The following is a 21,975-nucleotide window of genomic DNA, read 5'->3' on the forward strand; positions in this document are numbered from 1 at the left end:
TATTTTTCTTCTTTTCTCATCAAACTGACTTATGAACCTCCTTACTCTTCCTGCAATTATAAGCCCCCATCCTCTAGATTCCCTTATATTCTTAGCTAAGACTTTGAGGTAGACATTCTATCTTGATTTTCTCCATTACTGTAAATAATGATGAGAGAGTGAAAACCTATCAAGAAATATGGCATATTGCCAGCCTATTATCTCTCCCCTACCCAGTTTAATTAAGAAAGCTTAACAATTTGACCATCAAAGACTGTTTGCCAAGACAAACTATATCAAAGATGAGTACAATACATAGATTTCCTGGAGCAGATCACTCTCTCTCCTCTGCAGTCCTCAGTTTGACCACTTTCACTATTAAGAATGGGGGGAGCAGTATTTAAGGAAGAAAGAGAAGTGTTTTCTTGTACATTTTAGGAAAGAGTTCACTTATTTAATCAGGTTTATTAAGCATCGACTATGTACCAGGCCTTCTGCTAAGCTCTGGAGATAGAAAGAACAAACAAACAAATAAACAAAAACCAGACAAACAAAAAAGCCAGTTCCTGCTTGGGAGATGGGGCTTCTGTGGGGCTGAGAGGGAGAGTAATGCATGTGTTGCTGTCTGCGTGGGAAGATCTCACCCCTCCTCCACACACTACCAATTACCTTTGTAATAAGGGCAAGAGGGTTAGAGGAAAAGGGATTATGATACCATGGGAAATATTTCAGAAGTAGGTAGGTGTTACTTACAGCAAGAGCTAGTTAAAGCTGACCTGGGTAATGAGACTACTGTAGCGTAAGAGGAGAAGAGAGTGGATATGACTGAGTGAATTTGGGCAGGAGAACAGAAAGTATAGGGTGAGTGGGAAGGCTCCCTTTCATTCTATTATTGTCTCTGTACCAGAGTTTTGTTTTAACTGGCAATGTGAGATTTTTTTTAATGTTCCCTATTGCTTAGTGAATAAAGTCCTCACTTTATCCTACTGTCTCATGCTTTCTTCCTAAGTAAAAGCCATTGTGTTTTCTCTCTTCCTCTTGGGAGACAAATCAATTTGCACCTCCAGCCACTCATCTCCCTCTTTCAGGAATATCTCAGCTTTCATTCTGTTATTGTCTCTGAAATGGACTGCACAAACTCTAGTTTGTTATCATTGTTATTGATGTTCACAGGCAATTTGGGATAATGCTACATTTTGTTCTGTGTTCTGGATAGCCTGGATGCCCGTGTAGAATTCACTGTGTCAAATCTGGTCAGGAGGGTTGATTCAGAAGACACCCTCAACAAAAGCAAGGGGTTAGGATCGTGTTGCAAGCACTGGTAGTAGGCCAGGGATCTATCCTGAGATCCTGAGCTAAGGTCTGTCTCAAAGGGAGACAAGGATCTAACTCAGTGAGAGCAGAGTCTGCAGCATATTCTCTTTGCTGGAAAAAGGGCCATCCTGAGTGGGTTACAGTAAGTACTGTGACCTGTTAGAGCACTATGACTATAAGCCACAAAGTTAAAAAAATGAGCCAAAATGGTTGTTAATTTCAAATTCATTATTGTTCTCTCTCTTTCATTTAAAAGAAATAGATGGTGTTGCTGCAGCTGTAGATGTGTGCTGGAACACGCCTAGGTGCCACTGCAGTTCCAGTCCATGAAATTGTATTGGTTTAACCAAGGTAGAGTGAACACTTTGAAAATGCACTGTGGAAGAAAACAGAACAATTGCCTTATGTAAAAAGAATCAAAGGAATAGGGGCAGCTGGTGATTTCAAAGCTCTTTAAGGCTCGCTGAGCATTTTCTGAATGTTATCTCCCTTGGACCTCACAATAACCATGCATGGTAGGTACTGTCCCCCATTTTACACATGAGGAAACTGAGACAGAGGTTAAGTGATTTGCTTAGGTTCATATTCAATCTGAGGCTGGATTTCAACTCAGGTCTTCTGACTACGAGTTCAGCTCTCTATCCACCGTTTCACTGTGCTACCTCTAGGAGGAAAAAGGCTTTTTTTAGTGAATATCAGAACAAGCAACTCAGGCACATGTGGGAGGAAAATCCATCAGATGATTCAATTTACTCACCAGCAATTTGTGCCACAAAGGGCTCCTGAGCCAGAGACTTCTCTTTCAAATCCTCACAGTTCCCTTAGAGAGGTTCTTCTATTTTTTTTTTTGGAGGCAACTGAGGGTTGAGTGACTTGCCCAAGGTCAAATAGCCAGTAAGTGTCTGAGGGCAGATTTGAATTCAGGTCCTTCTGACTCCAGGGCTAGTGGTCAATCCACTGTACCACTTAGCTACCCTATTAAAACAAGCACTCGCTATAATCAATTACTGTTGTCTTGGAGTTGTCCTTGGTGGGGGGAGGTCAAAAGAAGTAGCCTCTTGCACACAATGGTTCATTCAGCTGTGGAGTATCTTAGCAGAAGCTCTATAAACTCTATTTTTTGGGGTCTTGCAGTCTCAACATGGCTGAGGGTTGAGAGGGTGGGGTCAACTTCCCACCTGGGGTTTCTACTCTTAGTATCAGCACAGCCCCTCATGTAAATCATCACCTTATTGCACAGCATGGGGTACTGTGCAGGAGGTGGGAGGTGTTCTATCCTTTCTTCTCCTCCACCTCTTGGGAAGCTTCTTTCCAGAACCATGCAGAATGAGAGAAAACCCAACTAGGCATCTTAAGGAAAAGCAAAAGCAAAAGCAACATAGGGACCCCAGAGGCCAGGACTGGAAGCTGTAGATAAGGGCTCCCTGCTAAGCTATCTTCCACTCCCCTCATTGTTAAATTAGTATCATGAGTGTGGGTATGGTCAGAGAAGAGTTGACTAGACTTCGTGTCTACTAGTTGTTCTTCTGTCTGTCCAACTTACTCGTGGATTGTGATTTCCAATTCTACCACATGTGTGCATAGAACTGTCAGAATAAAATATCCTTTTCTCTCTTCATGAGAACTCTCCCATATTGTCATATAGTTTAACATTAAAGAATATCTCTATTTAGAGCAGAAGGCTCTTTGAATGCCAAGAGTCAAAAATGTCCCTTTCCAAAATAAATAACCAAATAATTTATAATAAATAACCAAATAATCGTCAAAAATCAATTGAAAACCAAATTTCAATCACATACTTTTCTCCAACTTAGGTTTTCTTCAATGGGGTAAGATACATGATCAGTTACAGACTTTCTACAAGTGGTATGACCAAGCTTGATAGTTATATGGTAACACAGACTACTTGTAACCTGATAATGATTAAGGAAAAATGTTAGATTTAAGGGTTATGTTCTACCGCTCTTGAAACTTTAGACAAATCTTGGCAAAGAGTCTTTGATGGTCAATTTGTTAAGCTTTCTCTTAAACTGGGTAGGGGAGAGATAATAGGCTGGCAATATGCCATATTTCTTGATAGGCTCTCACTCTCTCATGATTATTTACAGTAATGGAGAAAATCAAGATAGAGTCAAGACAACTTCACTAAAACAAGCCATGCCAGATTGGTCTTATTTCTGGTACTTAGTCTATCAAGAGACTATTGTAGGTATAGTTTCCCAAGATTTTAGTCCAATATTTGATAAAATACCTAATGCTATTCTTATGGAAAAAATGGAGAGATGAAGGTTAGTCAATAGTACAGTTAGGTGAAATTAGAATGATTAAATGGTTAGATCTAAAGAGTATAGTTATTAATGGTTCAGTATGTTTAGATTTACTGCTTCTCCTCTCCCTTTTTTGAATACCTCAATGGGTAGAGGAAGGATATCTATATATATATCTACTCAAATATATACCCATATATATTCAGAAACAAAGATCCTATAGAAACAAGATATACCCAAAAAATTGTAAGTTATAAAAATGGCTAAGAACAGTATTTCAAAAATAAACTATAATTTCTCTTGGAAGTGAGACCAGGTGTGCATCATTTATTGGCTAAGCTGAGTAAATGTTCTTCATTTCAGCAGATCTTTACAGTAGCCAAAGTGACTGGCCATCCAATAGCTATCATTGAATTCCGGTGAATTAAACTTTTCTGGGTCTTATCAAAACTGGATGATTCAATTCAAAAATAAAATAAAATAAATTATTAAGCACCTTTTTGCAAACCACTGCCCTGGTACCCATGTTTCTGAAGCAGAGCTTGGGATTCAAATGTATGTTTTGTGTATGTAGAATTGAAGGCTTGACAGCCATGTTCCTGTCCAGTGTAGGAATATAGATGTTTTTCCTATCCTGAAGCACCGAATAGAAGGCCTGGAAAAGAAATGCTGTTCTGCTTAGATAGATTAAGAGGCAGTGTGGTATCATGGATAAAGTGCTATACATAGGTAGGACTTATTACAGTCAGAAAGATCTTTATTCATATTTTACCTTAGGTACTAGAGCTTTGTGACCCCAAACAAATACATTCACCTCTCTAAGCCTCAGTTTCCTCATTTGTAAAATACGAGGACTGAAATCAATGACTTCTAAGATTCCTGCCAGCTCTAAATTTATGATCCTATTATTCTGTGAGCTAAACATAGGCCATAGTAAGATTTGTGACCCTCCCGATTTGGCATACAACTAGATTGGATGAACATCTAGGATTAGGGAAAGTCAATTTCTTATCAGCTTTAAATTTAATGCAAAGAATAAAGGGCCTATGAAGGCATTTCATTTTATACTGTAGACTAGACTGTGCTATCTGTCTCAACATAGGATTTTGAAAATTTCTTACATGTTATATTGTAATATTGCTTTGTTTGTGGAATTCATAATGGAATCCTCTAGTCATTAGGGATCTATCCTTACTTTCTTGCTTTTCTTGCTTTCTTGCTTTTGCTTATGCACCATGTTCTAAATTTCCTTGTCACCCTATGTACCCTCACCCTCCACTTTCTCCTAACAAATTATTTTCCTATTTGTGGACTACAAGTAACTCAGAAACTTAATTCATTAATTCAAGTATGCTGTGTAATAGAGAATCTGGCAGAGTGTCCTATCCTAACTCCCCAATAGGGTGGTGTAAGGGAGAGCCACTAGAACCTAGAACATAACACAGATCCCCACAGCATGCACTCTAACTGGCACTCAATCCAAAGTAAAATCCAACCTTAGCACACACTTGTTCTCCACTGGGGTTTCAAGGTCCACTGCTCCCTCTCACACATCAATTTTCAAGAAAACACATTGTTTCTCTTACTTTTCACTTTTCTCATACTTTCTTCTCATTTCTCATACATAAATCCTCTGGGGCTTCAAACTCCTAGCACACCTTCATAAGCAACAATTTTCACAGGCCCTTTGCTACTCATGATCACACGGTGACTCTGCATTGAATCACAGTACGAACTCACCTATCAACAACACACATATTGCTCATTCTTCCACCTACCCAAGGGGCTAATTTTCTCCATAACACCTAACACCAACCTTGAGAGTACAACCTGACACCTCAAGTAGGCTTGCAAAGACATTAAAAGGTAAAGCTCAGCAGAGTTTCTGGGACACATGGATTCTACCTTCTCACCCAGGCATCCCCAGACTCTTGAAATAGCAATGAGGCCTCCTGGCTGATTCAAAATTTACATTTACAATGGCCCAATACAAAGATGCATCACAGCTCGCCACAGAAATGAAAGGAAGAGATTTCTTTTCAAATCCATGCTGTGCACAAAGCTCTTTGATGGCAGGGTCAGCAGAACACAGGGAATGTCTGTTTCACAGTATCTGCTCATCAGTTCAATCTTCCCAACTCTTGCTCAAAATGGGGAAGTCTCTCTCCGCTCCAGCCCATCCTCCACTCAGTAATCAAAGTTATTTTTCTAAAGCACAGATCTGAACCACGTCACACTGTGCCCTGCCTCCTCCCACCTACTCATACTCAGGAAAATCCAAGGGCTCCCTATCACCTCCAAGATCAAATATCAAATCCTCTGTTTGGCATTCAAAGTTCTTTATAACCTCCCCCATCGACCCCCCCTTTTTCCAGTCTTCTTATACTTTATACTGTTCCTTCACACCCTCTCCCCCCATAGTGTGATCTAGTGACACTTACTGTGTGAAGACCTGGTAGATTCTACTAAAAACAAAAGATCTTGGAATACAATATTCTAAAGGGAAAAATATATAGGAATATAGCAAAAAATAACTTATCTCACAAAGCTGAGTATCATACTAGAAGGGGAAAGATTAGATCTTTAAACAACAGAGGATTTTCAATAATTTCTGGTAAAATCATCAGAGCTAATGATACAAAGACAAGGGTCCAAGGAAACCGAGGAATGTAAATTTACTTGAGCTATTGGGAAGGAACTGTGTAAGGATGCAATCTGTCACTCTAAGGTGAAACCAGTGTCCATTAACGTCTTCTAACAGGACCTTAATATCTTCAAAGGACATTGAAGAAGTTAAATAAGGAAAACAGAGGTCCTGGAGGGGTAGACTGGTTCTGTTCTGGGGATTTGAAGAGGGGAAACAGAAGAGAGGGTAAAAGGAATACCCTTTTGTAGAAAGAAGGAAGGGGGTAGAACTTTCTATTTCTTAAAATGGAATTTGTGGGAAGAATATACAAACATGGAGGAGAAGGTGGGGGAGTGGGCATCAAATGAATGTCACTTTTATCAGAAATGAAAAGAAGGATTAAATGCCATAAATTATATATATGTATATATAAAAATATATGTGTATATGTGAACATATATACATACATACATACATATGTGTGTATATTTGAACCAATAGGATTATTGGTGAGGGAGGAATAGTGTGATCAAGAGGGAGGATGATAGGGGCAGCTAGGTGGCACAGTGAGTAGAGCACTGAGGACCTGAGTTCAAATCTGCCCTGAGACACTTGACATACTTACTAGCTGTGTGACCTTGGGCAAGTCACTTAACCCTGATTGCCCTGCCTTCCCTACTCCAAAAAAAAGAGGGAGAATGATAGTGAGGAGGAAATAGCCAAAAGCAAAACAAATTTCTTGATCCTGAGAAGAGAATGAAGAGTGGGAAAAAAACATAACAAATAACTAGAATTTAAGTGTGTGTGTTAGATTATCTGTTAGATAATTGTGCAACAGCTGAAGAAGTTGTCGTACATAAAGGTAATGGAATATTATTATGCCATAAATTCAGAGAAAGACATGATTTTAGACAATTCTGGGTAATATGAGTTGATATAGAGTAAACTGAGTTTAACTAGAACAATATTTTATATAAAAGCAACAGCAATGTTGAGAAAAAGAACTTTGAAAGACTTGAAAACTCTGCTCACAGCACTAACTAACCATGTCTCCAGAGGATCTAATATGAAGCATGTTCTCCACTTCCTGGTGGAAATGCAGAGCCGTACACCTTTGGACATCGCCACAGCAAGGATTCATTTTGCTTAACTTTGCTTATGTGTTTTAAGGTTTTTTTTTCTTTCCCTAATTTATAAATTGGAAGGTAGAGGTAAGGGATAGAGATGGGCTTAACATTACTAGGTCCAAAAAAGGGGACCATCAAAATATTTTTAAAAATATGCAGAAGAGAAAAGAAGGGAATTCAGAAGGCAGCATTAGACAAGCTGGACAGTTTTTAAAGCATTATAGAAAGTTCCCCATGCAACATGTAGAAATATGTATATATAGCAAGCTATATGGAATGGAGATTCACAATTTAACATAAAATCCTCTTTTTGTGTTCTACCATGTATATTCAAATACTTTTTTGGTATTTAAGTTCAAAAAATATTTTAACAATATTAAAAAGGTATGACCAGAAGGGATGAGATAAAGCCTACAGGTTGGCCATGGCAAAGAGAAGCGTCACTTCTTTGTTAGAGACTGGGAGGAAGGAGGAGAGAGTGGGAGATGATGTCAAAGTATTTTGAGGAGAGTGGGAGAAGAGAGCTCACATCAAATAGACTCATTTTTTTTCAGTAAAGTCAGGGAAAGCTGAAAATTCTGAGAGAGAAGGAGAGGAGGAGGAGGTGTGGGAGGCTTGAGGAGGGAAGAGAAAAGGTTTGGAATAGCTTTGGTGGGGAATGAAATAGGGAATCATTAGGGAGGAATAATCAATCAATCAACATTTATTAAGCACACATTTCAGCTACTATGCTAAGCCCTGGAATAAAAAGTCTGCCTTGCTGAAATAAGGCCTTGGTAGAAGTTGGATAACATGAATTTCTCATTGCAAGTACAGTCAGCAGAGTTGTGAGACTTCCTAACTTTCTGCACAGCAGCTCGGGTTTTATCAAGAGATAACAGTCATAGGATAAGTGGGCAATGGATCTGAGAGCCCTGGACATTATAATATAATGAAATGCAATTCAAGGCAAAGCAATATAATGCAATATAAAAAAGTATAATATGATATGATATGATATGATATGATATGATACAGTATAGTATGGTAGAGTACGATACGGTACGGTAGAGTATGATACGGTACAGTACGATACGATACGATACAATACAATACGATACAATACAATACAATACAATAAAATATAATATAATGTAATACAATGTAACATAATGTAATGTAACACAGCATAACATAACATATAAAATCACTTAACATAACATAACATAATACCTATTTATCAAGGCCGACTACATACCAGGCACTGTGCTAAATGCTGGGAAGACAAATAAGAAAAAGAAAGATTGCTTCTTCCTTCAAGAAGCTTACAATGTAATGTAGAGTTGAAATGGCTAATTATTAGGTCGAGTTGGGAGAAGAAGGACAGTAAAATCAGAAGAGGAGTAATAGCCTGAGAAAGTACCAAGAGAAGAAGGAAATGGAAATCTTGATGAAGGTGAAGAATAGTGAAGCATGGGGGGAGGTGGAATGATAGGTGCTTATGGTCAGATAAAAGAATATCAAAGTTTCTAATTAGAAAAGTGGCGCACTCATGCTTGATGGTGAGATCTAGCGTGTGACCTTCCTTCTGTACAGCTGAAGTGGAGTGAGAGAGTAGGGCATGGGATTTAAGGAGGCTGAGTAATTTGGACCTTAGGGAGTTTGAGGAAAGATCTATGTGAATATTAAAGTCCTTCAGTATAAGGAGGACTGGAGCTGGGAAGGGAAGGAATGTGGTAAACCAAGTACTGAACTCCTTGAAAAGGGATGGAAAATGACCTGGGATAAGCATACTACAGACAAATTTAGGCTTGTGGGCAGATCAATTTTTATCATTATTTTCCTGCAGTAGTGGTAACTATTTCTGAGCTGCTGTATCTGAACAACTACTCCAAAAAAGGCATTCCATGGCACTGAACTTTCATGGGACTCTTCTAGAATGTGAACTTTAGAGCCAGTTCTAGTCACAAAATTCTAGATCTTGAGACATCGAGTCTATTACTAGAGAAGAACCATTGAGCCATCTAGAGGACAGAACTATACACAGCTATAGAAGCGCTTTATCTGAAGTCAATTATTACATTTCTGTGTAGTAATAATAATAATAAATAACAAAAATGATAGCTAGCATTTTTATAGCACCTACTACATGCCAGATACTGTGTTAAGCTCTTTACAGATATTATCTCATTTATAATTTCTACTGATCAGGAGGAACATTTTGTGGGACTCTCTTCCAAGGTTACGGCTGTACCCCTCTGTTTTTATGTCCCTACATATGGAACCTTTTATTCAGTGCTTATAACTGCATGATTATCTATACAGCTGGGAACAACATTGAATGTGCATGTCCTCAGTGGCCTGACATGCCAGATCCTAGATAATTTTACCTCCCTGACCTAATTCAAGCTGTTCAAATAGCAGAAATAACTGCAAGGGATCTCAGATTGTCCTGTGTCTTAAGCTATTTGTGGATGCAAAGGCAAACAGCAAATTCAAATACATAAATTCAAAAGATCATTTGTAGAAACATAGGATGGGAACGATAGCATTGTAATGTAGTTCATGAAAAATTCCCTGGGAGTTAGGATCAACTTCAAATCAACAGTTTGTTATGACAGGTAAAAAAAAGTTAATATCATCTGGAGCTGTATTAGAGAAGTCATGGTGTCTACAGCAACAGAGGTAATAATCCTAGTGTGCTCTGTCTTGTCTGAACATATTTAAAATATTGTGTTGTATTGTGACCACCACATTTTTTAGATGGGATATGGTGAAGTTTTTTTAATGGGTTGAAGAAGGTCGCATTTGAGATTTCTTCCAATCCCTAAAGTTTTAATTCTGTAAAATTAGAACATACCCAGAAGAATGAAACCAGAATGGTGAATGTCACACAAGGAGGATCAGTGAAATAAACTGGGGATGTTTATTCTAGAGCAGAGAAGGCTTGGACATGATTGTTTCTTCAGATATTTGGAGATGGAATTATTCTTCTTGGTGCGAGAATGTAAACTACTATTAATGAATGGCAATTCCTGGGACACAGATTGACTCAATATGAGGAAGAACTTGCTAACAATTTGTTGTTGTTTTTGTGTTGTTTCAGTCGTATCTGAATTTGTGACCCCATTTGAGGTTTTCTTGGCAAAGATACTGGAGTGGTTTACCATTTTCTTCTCCAGTTCATTTTACAGATGAGGAACTGAGGCAAAAGGTTAAGTGACTTGCTCAGGGAAACATACCTAGTAAGTATTCGAGGTTGTATTTGAACTCAGGTGCTTTTGACTCCAAGGCTAGAACTCCATCCACTGTGCCATCTAGATGTGTCTTCCTAAGAATTAAAACTGTACAAAAATTAAAATGTTGTAATTAGGTAGTGAGACCCTCTTTCTGGAGTTATCCAAGAAGAGAGTTGAATGAGTACTTATCAGAGATACTGTAGAATGGATTTGTTTTTCTGGAAGATCTTGGTCAAAATGACCTTTAAGGTTCCTTCCAACTACTACTATGAATAGATAACTTTTATATAGCTCTTTGAGGTCTACCAAGCACTTTATATACATTATCTCATTGGATTTTCATGACCACTGTGAAGTTAAGTACTGTGGATATTATTATCCCATTATTATTAGCCTCATTTTGCAATGAGGAAACAGAAGGTCAGAGAGGTTTGTCAGGTGGTCAACAAATATTTATTAAACATCTATGGGCCAGGCACGGTGCTAAGTGCTGGGGATACAAAGAAAGACCCAAAAGGTCTCTTTTCTCAAGGATCTCACAGTCTAAAGGGGGAGATAACATGTAAACAACTGTGTACAAACAAGATATTTATGGGTTAATGTGGAAATAAGCAATAAAGGGGAGGCACTAGAATTAAAGGGGATAAGGGACTTGCTCATGTTTATAAAATTAGTAAGCATTAGAAGTGGTAGAAGTACACAAGTAGAAGAACTTAACTCTTTCCTGACTCCAGGTCCTAGGCCCTTTCCATTTTGGAGGTGCTTCTATGATAGTTGTATATATTATTTTCTAATTCCCCATAGTGAGGCAGCTTGGTATAGTAGATAAAGAGCTGGTTTCCAAGTCCAGGAAGACCTGAGTTCAAGTTCTGCTTCTGACACATACTGGTTGTATGACCCTGAGCAAGTCACTTAATCCCCTTAGTGCTCCAGGCCAGTCCCCTTTCTGCTACAGGCAACTCTCTAGGGCTATGAGCTGGGGAGAAGGTGCCTATCTGCACTAGTAGAAAAAATGTCCTCAACAGGAATGACCTGTCCAAATGAAATCAAGGAGTTGGTTTTAAAAAAAAAAAGTTCCTAGAAAAACTTTCCAGCCACCTTGAACTTCTCATTCTTTCCTATTTGAAGGTTTTGCTTTCCTTCTTTGGAATGCCCTCCCTGACATTTCCACCTACCTTGTCCATCCTTCAAAATCTTGTTAAAACTGTATCTTCTCCATAAAACTTTGCCTTAGCTAGATATTGTCTTTCCCTCTCTGATCTCTGATCATACTTTTTACCATTCACATACAAATTATAATTACTGACTTGTACTGTATTATAATTAGTGCCTTGTATCATAAATATTTATTTACCTGCCTTGCCACCCGTTGTTGTTTTTTCAGTTGTGTTCAACTCTTCCTGACCTTATTTGAGGTTTTCTTGGCAAAGATGCAAGAGTGGACTGTCATTTTCTTCTCCATCTCATTTTACAGATGAGGAACTGAGGCAAATGACTTGCCTAAGGTCACACAGCTAGTAAGATGAATTTTCCTGGCTCTAGGACCAGCACTCTATCCACTGTACCACCTATCTTCCCCCTCTTGTCACCCCTATTAGATTGTAAACTTCTTGAGGGCAAAGAAATAGGTCTTATAACTTCTTATATATCTCCTAATGCCCAGTGCTACAGAGGAGGTACTCAGGAAATTCTTTTTGAATGAATGAATTTTCTTTTCTTCAGTACAGACAGAAAAGGTATTCATCCTTCAAAATAGTAATTTGAACTCCAAACATCTGAACTGAAAGTTCAGGAAGACAATGGGGGTTCATAAGGCATTGTCAAGCTTCAGGCTGTGGAGGGGGGCTAAGAATGTATCAAGAATAACTAACTTCTTTCCCAGCAGAGCATGAGAGGTAGCAGGCGAATGACCACAAAGGCTACTGGGGTAGGGTGGCAATTCAACGCAGGAGAAAAGAGAGCACCAGGGAAAAGAGGTCAAAGAGGCAACAGATGGCTCAGTAGACTAGCTTAAAATTAGTCTGCTCCTGTCTATTTTTCTATAGTGAGCAGCAAAATCCTTCAGAAAACCTATAGCAGGATTATGATTGGAGACCAAGGTCCCTTTCTGCATTCTACCTGGGTAGAGAGAAAGCCAGATAGGACAAACTGTTGGTGACTCTGGACAAAGCCGGCATGTGGGCCGTGGCAGGGGTGCTGTCTTGGGGCTAAGAGTTTCCAGAGATAAAACCTTGACGGAAGGTATTGTGTAATGTCACAGCATTTAGTAAAAGGTGTGGAACACCCCTACCCCTCTTCCTTCTCTTCCCATGCCCCTGGACTAGATATAGATTAATTTTTTACTTGAATTTCCTCTGCTTATTCTTAATTTTGAAATGAGTTGACTTTTTTCTCCCTAACCTCTAACCCCCAAACAAAGTGCATTAAATTGTTGATTTAAAAAAAATGTGTGTATGTGTGTTGGCAATGGTCTTCAATAGAAAAATTGCTCCTCATCCATGTTTAATTAGCAACAGTGGGATTATAAGTACGGAAGGGGGAAGGAAGCAGCACACTCACCTTCTCTTGGGCTTGAATCACTTGTACAGCTTTATAGTTGTTTGTGTCTTCACTGGCTTGGTTTTATTCCTTCGTGGCAAATCTCAGGGCCTGTGGCATGTAGCTTTGGGTTTTGGGGATATCTTGGTAAACCCTCATTGATTGATAACTGCTCTGGTCTTGTACTGGGCTAGTCATTGGAGTTACAACAAGCAGCAGAATCAGTGGAATGTGCAAGGGTCTGGCCATAGTAGAATGGTCAAGTAACTATAGAGAGCATTTACTTCCTCTTCCTCTGGGATTTGGTGGTGGGAAGGGAAAGGAGACTGAGAGTAGTTGGTTATGTCTTTACCCTTTGAAATTGTTACAAATACGGGATTCCTTCTGCCATTTCTCTTTTACAGAAATTCCCTTTGCTTCTTTTTTCTTTTTCTTCACCTTCCTCCAAAACAACCTGACCAAAGAAAGAATAAGAGGACTTTAAAATAACCGTTCAGCTTATTTTCCTAATTTGTTGTCATTCTTTTTACCCCCAAAAAATAATTTGAAGAAAAAAGGTTTTCTTATTTCTATGATACCTGTAGGATCCCAGAATCATTGATTCAGAAGATTGGACTAGATCAGATCTCTAGGGTCTCTAGTCCTAAGCCCCTAATTCTGCAGATAGGGGGCATAAGAGTTAGCGACTTCAAGAGAAGTTAAGCAACTTGTCCAAGGGCACGCTGATATGATGCAGGGGCCAGAATTCAAGGCCAGACCTTCTGACCCCAAATCTAGCACTCTACTGTACCACACTGGGCTAATTTTCTGTCTCTGGACCTCAGTCTCTGATCTATAAAGTCAGGTGTTTGGATTATATGATCTCTCCTAACCTCTACCTAAATACCATCCTGATAAAAACTTGGCCAAATGTTCGCTGAGCTCAGCTCAGTCCTATGGGAGGTTGAAAAGCAACAGTTAGATGATAGGTAAATTAAAGAGAATACCAGGGCACAAGGACATAAAATCCATGTAAAATCTGAATGCGGACAAATAACCAGGTTATCACTCCATGTACAGGGAGTCCCTAAAGTCTGGACACATAGGCAAAAATGCATATTTTGAAATACTTGGAAAATTAACAGGCCTTAGCTCCCTTGACTTCTTTTTCTGGGGTATGCTAAAGGAGAAGTTCTGCTCAATGAAAATCACAGATGCAACACACTTGATTGAATGCAGAAAGAGTGAATATGCTAAAATTGATGGCAATGTGGAGTTATTGCATCGAGTTCATATGAATCTTGCAAAGTGCATCAACCTTTGCATCACAAATGATGGAAATTGTACTGAAGATGCTATTTGTTAATATTCCAATTAAATAAAATGTTGTTGAAAATTTCATTCATTTCTTTTCTTGAAAATGTGTATTTTTGCCTATGTGTCTAGACTGTAGGAACACCCTGTAGCTCCACCAAACTGAGCGATTTTAAAAAGGAGAGACTTAATGATTTGGGTAACATTTCTATGCATTCCTGGATCACTGCCTTGTTGTGGCATGAAACTATGAACTATGCCAAGACAGACATATCACAACAGAGAGTTCTGACAAAGGTGATCCAGTAGAGAAAGAAATGGCAAATAACTGTACTATCTTTGCCAAGAAAACTCCATGGACAGTATTAAAATGATAAGAGATTTTATCTGGAAGATGAGCCCCTCAGGTCAGAAGATGTCCATTGTGTCACTGGGGAAGAGTGGAGAACAACTACAAGTAGCTCCAGAAAGAATGAAGTGTTTGGGCCAATGCCAAAAAGAAGCTCAGATTACAGAACAGGAGGGGAAGAGGATAAAAGAAGGGAGATGGGGCTGATAGAAGGGAAGACAGATTGGGGGAGGCAGTAGTTAGAAGCAAAATGCTTTTGAGAATGGACAGGGCGAAAGGAGAGAGAGAGAGTAGGATAAATGGGGGGAAAATAGGACAGAAGGAAATAAATAGTAATCATAAGTGTGAAAAAAAATTTACAGCAATTATCTTTGATAAAGGCCTCATTTCTCAAATGTATAGAGAACTTAGTCAAATTTATAAAAACAAGAGCCTTTCCACAATTGATAAATAGTCAAAAGATATGAACAGTCAGCTTTCAGACAAAGTAATCAAAGCTATCTATAGTCATATGAAAAATTGCTCTAAATCACTACTAATTAGAGAAATGCAAATTAAAATAATTCTGAGGTACCACCCATCACCTATCAGATGGCTAACATCACAGAAAAGGAAAATGACAAATGTTGTAGGGGATGTGGGGAAATTGAGACATTAATGCACTATTGGTGGATTTGTGAACAGATTCAACCATTTTATAGAGCAATTTGGAACTATGCCCAAAGTGCTATAAAAATCCAGTAGTACCATTACCATGTCTGTATCCCAAAGAAATAAAAAACAAAAAAAGAAAAGGACCTATTTACACAAAAATATTTGGAAAATTCTTTAGTGGTGGCAAAGAATTGGAAATTGAGGAGATGAACATAAATTGGGGAATGGCTGACCAAGTTACAGTAAGTGATTGTGATGGAATACTAATTTGCTATTATAAGAAATGATGAGCAGGATGTTCTCAGAAAAACCTGGAAAAACTTACTTGAACTGATGCAAAATGAAGTGAGCAGAACCAAAAGAACAGTTATGCACATTACCAGCAATATTGTATGACAATGAATTGTGAATGACTTCTATTCTCAGTGACACAGTGACTTAAGAAAATTGTGAAGGACTTACAATGAAAAATGCTGTCCATCTCCAGAGAAAGAAGATAAAAGCATACTTTTCAAAAACTTTCTTTTTTCTTGTTTTTTGGGGGTATGTTTTTTATTTCATAACATGTCTAATATATAAATATGTTTTGCATGATGGCACATGTATAACTCATTTCAAATTGCTTGCCTTCTCAATAAGTGGGGAGGGTAGAGAGGGGAAAAGATAATATGGAACTCAAATTTTAAAAAAGAGTGTTAAAATTGTTTTTACTTGTAATGGAGGAAAATAAAATATTTTTTAAAATCCAGAAAGTGAATATTAAAAAAAATAGGGAAGGCACAGAGCTTTTGACCAAAAGATTTCAAAGATCATGGAAGATAAATAGAATTTTGATTATATAAAATGGGAAAGCTTTTTTGGGGAAAAAAATCACTGTAGGTAAAATTAGAAGGGAAATGGTTACTAAGAAAAAAAATCTTTGTAGCAAACTTCTTTCATAAAGGTCTGATTCCCAAGGTAAAAAAAAAATCAATATTATATAGGAACCCAGAATATAAGATCTATGAACCAAGGTAAGCTGGATATTGTCAAACAGTAGATAGAAAGATTAAACATTGACATATTGGGTGTCAGTGAACATAAATGGATGGGAAAGGCAGAATTCAATTTATTTGATCATTATACTACTACTGTGGGCAAGAATCCCTTAGAAGAAATGGAGTAACCCTTATAGTCATTAAAGGGTGAGCAAAGCAGTACTGGGATATGATCTTAAACATAATTGAATGCCGGGTGCCAGTTGCCTCAGGGTCCCTTGTTTGGGCGCCAGTTGCTCTCAGCGGTTGTGGTGCTGAAATGGCCGGAGATGGCCGAAGATGGCCGAATGCCGTGGAGAGTGAAAAGAAAAACACAAAACACGGGCCAGGCAGGAGAGTGAAGAACAACTCATCTCCATTTATTAATCTGAGGGACAGGGCTTATATACCCTTTTAGGCAAGCAGAATCAACAAATCCATGTGCGAGTCATTTGCATAATGCATGCCTTCCTCATGCCTTTGTTCCCCTTTTGCCATAAACAATATTGTGTTAATAGCCCACAGGTGATATTTAGCACATGTGTGCCATGGGGGTTTTGGAGAGAGTACTGAGGAGGCTTGAAGAGCCTTCAGCCTGAGCAGCATGTGCATGCTGAGGTGGGGGATGGAGAGCCCACGTGCCAAGTTATCAGTTCAAGGGCAAGAACAGGCCTCTGGCTTGTATTTTATCCCAGAATGAACTTTCTCAGAGCTGGCCCTCTACAATTGAATGATATCTGTTTGAATTCAAGTCAAATTGTACAACAGTGCAGAAATACAAGTCTATGCTCCAACCATTGATGCCAAAGAGGCCAAAGTCGATCAATTCTATGAGGACCTATTGCATCTTCTAGAAATAACACACACACACACACACACACACACACACACACACACATATACACACACACACACAGATGTCACATTCATCGTGGGAGATTGGAATGCTTAAGTAGTATATCAAAAGATAATTGGAATAGCAGGCATATTTGGCCTTAGTATACAAAATGAGCAGGGCAGAAAACAATAAGAGTTTTTTTTTGGAGATAATTCATTTGTTATAGCAAACATTCTTTTTTCAACAACCCAAAAGGCAACTTTACACATGAACATCACCAGATGGTCAGTATTGAAAACAGATTGATTATGCATTTTTTAGCCAAAGGTAGAGAAACTACAGTCAACTTGGAGCTGACTGTGGCTTAGATCGTGAGCTTTTTATTGGAAAATTTAAACTTAAATTGAAGAAAGTAGGGAAAACCCTCAGACAATATAGGTATGACCTAAATAATATCCCTTATCAATATGAAGTGGAAGTGATGAATAGATTTAAAGGCTTAGATCTCATAGATAGAGTGCCTGAAGAACTATGGACAGAGATTCACAATATTGTATGGGAGGCAGCAACAAAAAACATCCCAAAGAAAAAGAACAAGAAAGGAAGATGTCTGTTTGATAAGGCTTTACAAGCAGCTGAGGTAAGAAGGAAAGCAAAAGGTAAAGGAGAAAGGGAAAGATAAACCCAAATGAATGCAGAATTCAGCGAATATTAAGGACAGATAAGAAGGTGTTCTTAAATGAGTAGTGCAAAGAAATAGAAGAAAACAAAAGAACAGGAAAGACAAGAGTTCTCTTTAAGAAAATTAAAGATAATGAAGGAAAGTTTCATGCAAAGATGGGCATAATAACAGACAAAAAAGGTAGGGAAGAAGGAGGAAGAGGAGGAGAAGGAGACAAAGAAGATAAATGGTAAGAATATGTAGAAGAACTGTACAAGAAAGATCTTAATATCACCAGTTACAACGACGATGTGGTTACTGATCTAGAGCCAGACAGAATGGAATCAAGTGGGCCTTAGGAAGCATTGCTAGTAATAAGGCTAATGGATGTGATGGAAGTCCAGCAGAATTCCATCCCAAAAGATGCTGCTGCTAACGTGCTATACTCAACATGCTAGTGAATTTGAAAACTGAACAGCGGACGTTGGGTTGGAAAGGATCAGTGCCTGTCCTAATCCTAAAGGACAACGCCGAAGAATATTCAAGATTTTGCTTAAGATTCTTCAGGCTAGGCTTCAGCACTATGTCAACTGAGAATTACCGGAAGTACAAGCTGGTTTTCTGAGAGGAAGAGGAACTAGCAACTCAATTGCCAACATTCTTTGGATTATGGAGAAAGAAGGGAGTTCCAGAAAACAACTACAACAACAATAACAACATCTGTTTCTACTACATTGGCTACACTAAAGCCTTTGACTGTGTTGAGCACAACAAAATATGACAAGTCCTCAAAGAGGTGGGAGTATACATACAGGTTCCTTCTGTGTAACTCTGACCAGTTTGCCTTTTTTTAACATCCTATATCAGAGGCAACTAAGATATGAAACACCTCCGGGGAGGATCTGATAGTGCTAGGTATTAGGGATCAAGGGTCATGAAACCCAGGCTCCCCTTCTTCTTTTCCCCCTTATTGCTGCTGTCCTTGTTTTAGTTTTGGACGGTGTCACAGGTACCCTGATAATATCCATTTCTCTCCACCCAAAGTTCATATAAGTAGAGTGTTTGAGCAGGAATAGTTAGGGCACATGTAAGATTAGTTAGGAATAATAAGAAATAGTTAGGGCACATATAAGAGGCACACAAAAGATTCCCTTCTAGTCTACCAGGTGCTACAGTTACTGGCATTGTGTGTGCGTGCGTGCGTGCGTGTGTGTGTGTGTGTGTGGAGGAGGGAGTCTAGAATTTTTGTGCTTTAGAATTTTGGATTGTTCAGTGTGAAATACAGGTGTCAGAACAGGGTAACATATAGTTCTATACCTAAATATGTGAGGTCATCAGGATGGAGTAGTAGAATATGGCATACATGTTCACAGGATCTGGGAAGGAAGGTCAAAATGTCTTGGGGTTAATCACAATTCACGATGAATGGAGTTCCCAAATAACCCATCTGAGATGCCCTGAACAGTAATGTTATTATCCAGTTGTCCAACTGTATTTATTTTCTGGCTACTACCTCTGATTCATCTTTGCTTTGTTAGCCTATTTGTCAAGATATATATGGTTGGAAAGTTGGTCTGTGTGATGGGAAAGCCTGGTGATTGTATATGTACATAATTCACAAAGGACCTTGCTAGGTTCAAGTGTAGGTGGAATGATCCCCCAGTCATACAGTAATCTCTGTTTCTTCCATTGGCCAATTTAGATTTATGCCAGGAAAGCAGTTCATTATTAGGGAACATAAGCATAAATAGACCATATTAATAATAAAATCAATAAAATTATATAATTATATCAATAGAAACAGAAAAATCCTTGACAAAATTTAACACTTATCTACTCTAACAGGAGGCATATTTAAAGATGGTCAGAACCTGGCATCAGCAACAAGGTCCCTTCAGTCTCCTAGTTTCTTTTTATGGTTTTTAAATGGTATTTTGAATGACCGATTCACTCTGATCTTTAGTAATAATGTTCTCCTTCCTTGCATTGTCTACCTACACTCTTGATTTTCTGTTCTTCTTGTGACATATTGGTCATTTTGGTCCAGCATCCACGTGGTCTCATAGGACTTTGGTTGTTTCGGCTGCTAGTATGTTTGCGTCTACCATTGCTCGTCTGGTTACCACCCCCGCCCCATTTCCATGTTAAGAGTACCTTTGTCAAGTAATCTCAGCATCTGTCTTTGCCTCCAACAAGGGCAGGGACATCCCTACCTCTGACACTGACCCCCTTCAGACTATAAATAACACTTACAGATCCATAGCTTCACATGCCCAGTGGACTATATTAAACAAGGCAGGAAACAAATGTTAACTACCCTGGGATTAGAAGTCTTATTCATCAATGTATTCATTTAACAAACATTTATTAATTGCCTACTATGGGCAAGGCCCTGTGCTAGGTGCTGAGGGAGATAGAAATGTAAATTGAACATGTTTCTTTTCCTCAAAGACATTATAGTCTAGTTGGAGAGATGACACACACATACACACACACACACATATAAGTATACGCAAATAACTAGGTCTCCACACATACTCCTTATGCTGCTGTTACTTTCAAAGATTGGACAGGGAAAGGGTCACAAGGTTCCTAATAGCCTAAATTATGGAAAATTTAAGATATATCATTATACATGCTCAATCAGGACTTCAGCCCACAAAGTCAGGGCCGATATTGGTGGAATTACTCCCCTCTCCTCAACTCTCCCTGACATCTATTATGTCGGTTACGACTTCTTTCTTTAAAGGAAAGGTTTAATAATGGTGATATATGACTTTGATATCTCATCAAATATGAAATAGAATACAACTAGTGCATCAGAGACATGAGAAGCAGCATGTTGTAGTAGAGAGATGGATGGCCTTGGAATCAGAAAGGGGTTTAAGTTTTACATTTGACACATACTAGCTATGTGACCACAGGAAGTTACCCAACCGTTAAGTACCTCCAGGGGCCTGTCTAAGACTCTAAGTTGCAGCTGAATTCCTGATCTACGTTGGTGAAATGAATTTCTGTATTGGAAAGTCTCCTATACTGATGAAATTTTAGATATAAAACCTCAGTGATAAAACCCAGTGATAAAGGCAAATGGAACAAGAAATAATAGGAAGAAGAAATTACTTCTATTTGGAAGGCTTAGGAGAAAGCCTTCATAAAGAAAGAGGCATTTAGGTTATATTTTAAAGGATGGGTGGGATCTCAAAAGCTGGAGACATAAGGGATAGTAGCTAAAAGTGCAAAGACAGGTGAAAGTGCTGGAAATATTTAGGAGACATTGAATAGTTCAGTCCGATTAAGGTGTAGAGAGTAATATGATATATGAGAATAACAAATAATACCTGTGGCTTAAATGTTTGATTGATTATGAGGAAATATTTTATGCAGGTGTAACAGTCAATCAGACAAGGCTTTGCTAAAGATCCTGGGATTTGTAGCTTTTCCTAGACTACTATGAGACAAAGTGATCATGGGCAGGGAACTGGGAGGTGTAGTTTTTCTGTTGCAGAGGCAGTTTTAGGGGAAGAGAATGGGATCGACCACTACCACACCCACAGACAGAGGATGCTTGCCAAGAGAACTAACTCTAAGCCCTGGAGTGCTTAAAGCCTTTTTCATTCTTTATCTCAACCGATGAAGAGAAAATAGAAGGGAGTGACTGAATCTGAGACACAGCTAGAACAATGGTCAATTTACTCCACTCTGCTTTTCCCTTCTGTTTTATCAGGCATGCAACAGGCTGAGTATTATTACTAATTTTTCTCTATTCTTTTAAATTTGCCTAGTGATATTTTTAATGATTTTTTTTCTAGAAAATATGAGTTTGAAATCAAGGATGATTCGATGATTTCAAGTCTTGGTGACTAGGTGAAAAATAATATAAACTGAAAAGTCATCAGGTGCAGCTAATTCTAATCCTTCTGCCAGCCCAGCCCTCTGCCAGACTTAGGGAAACCTGTAATGTTTATTTGGAAATACCTTTCCATTTCACAGTGTACCTTCAAGGCTTTCTCCTGATCATTCAAGATCACTTCCTAGGCATATGCCACAGTCTCCCCAAACCCTATTTTATCAAAGCCTTCTTTTCTTCTGCCT

At 38.5% G+C, this 21,975-nt stretch overlaps 1 pseudogene; it reads right to left on the reverse strand.

Moving 5' to 3' along the window:
• Positions 1-1,594: 1,594 nt before the first annotated feature.
• On the reverse strand, positions 1,595-13,318 carry LOC118841739 (annotated as a pseudogene).
• Positions 13,319-21,975: the final 8,657 nt, after the last annotated feature.

This window comes from Trichosurus vulpecula, chromosome 3 (genome assembly GCF_011100635.1).
Source record: "Trichosurus vulpecula isolate mTriVul1 chromosome 3, mTriVul1.pri, whole genome shotgun sequence".
In the NCBI taxonomy this organism is placed as follows: Eukaryota; Metazoa; Chordata; class Mammalia; order Diprotodontia; family Phalangeridae; genus Trichosurus; species Trichosurus vulpecula.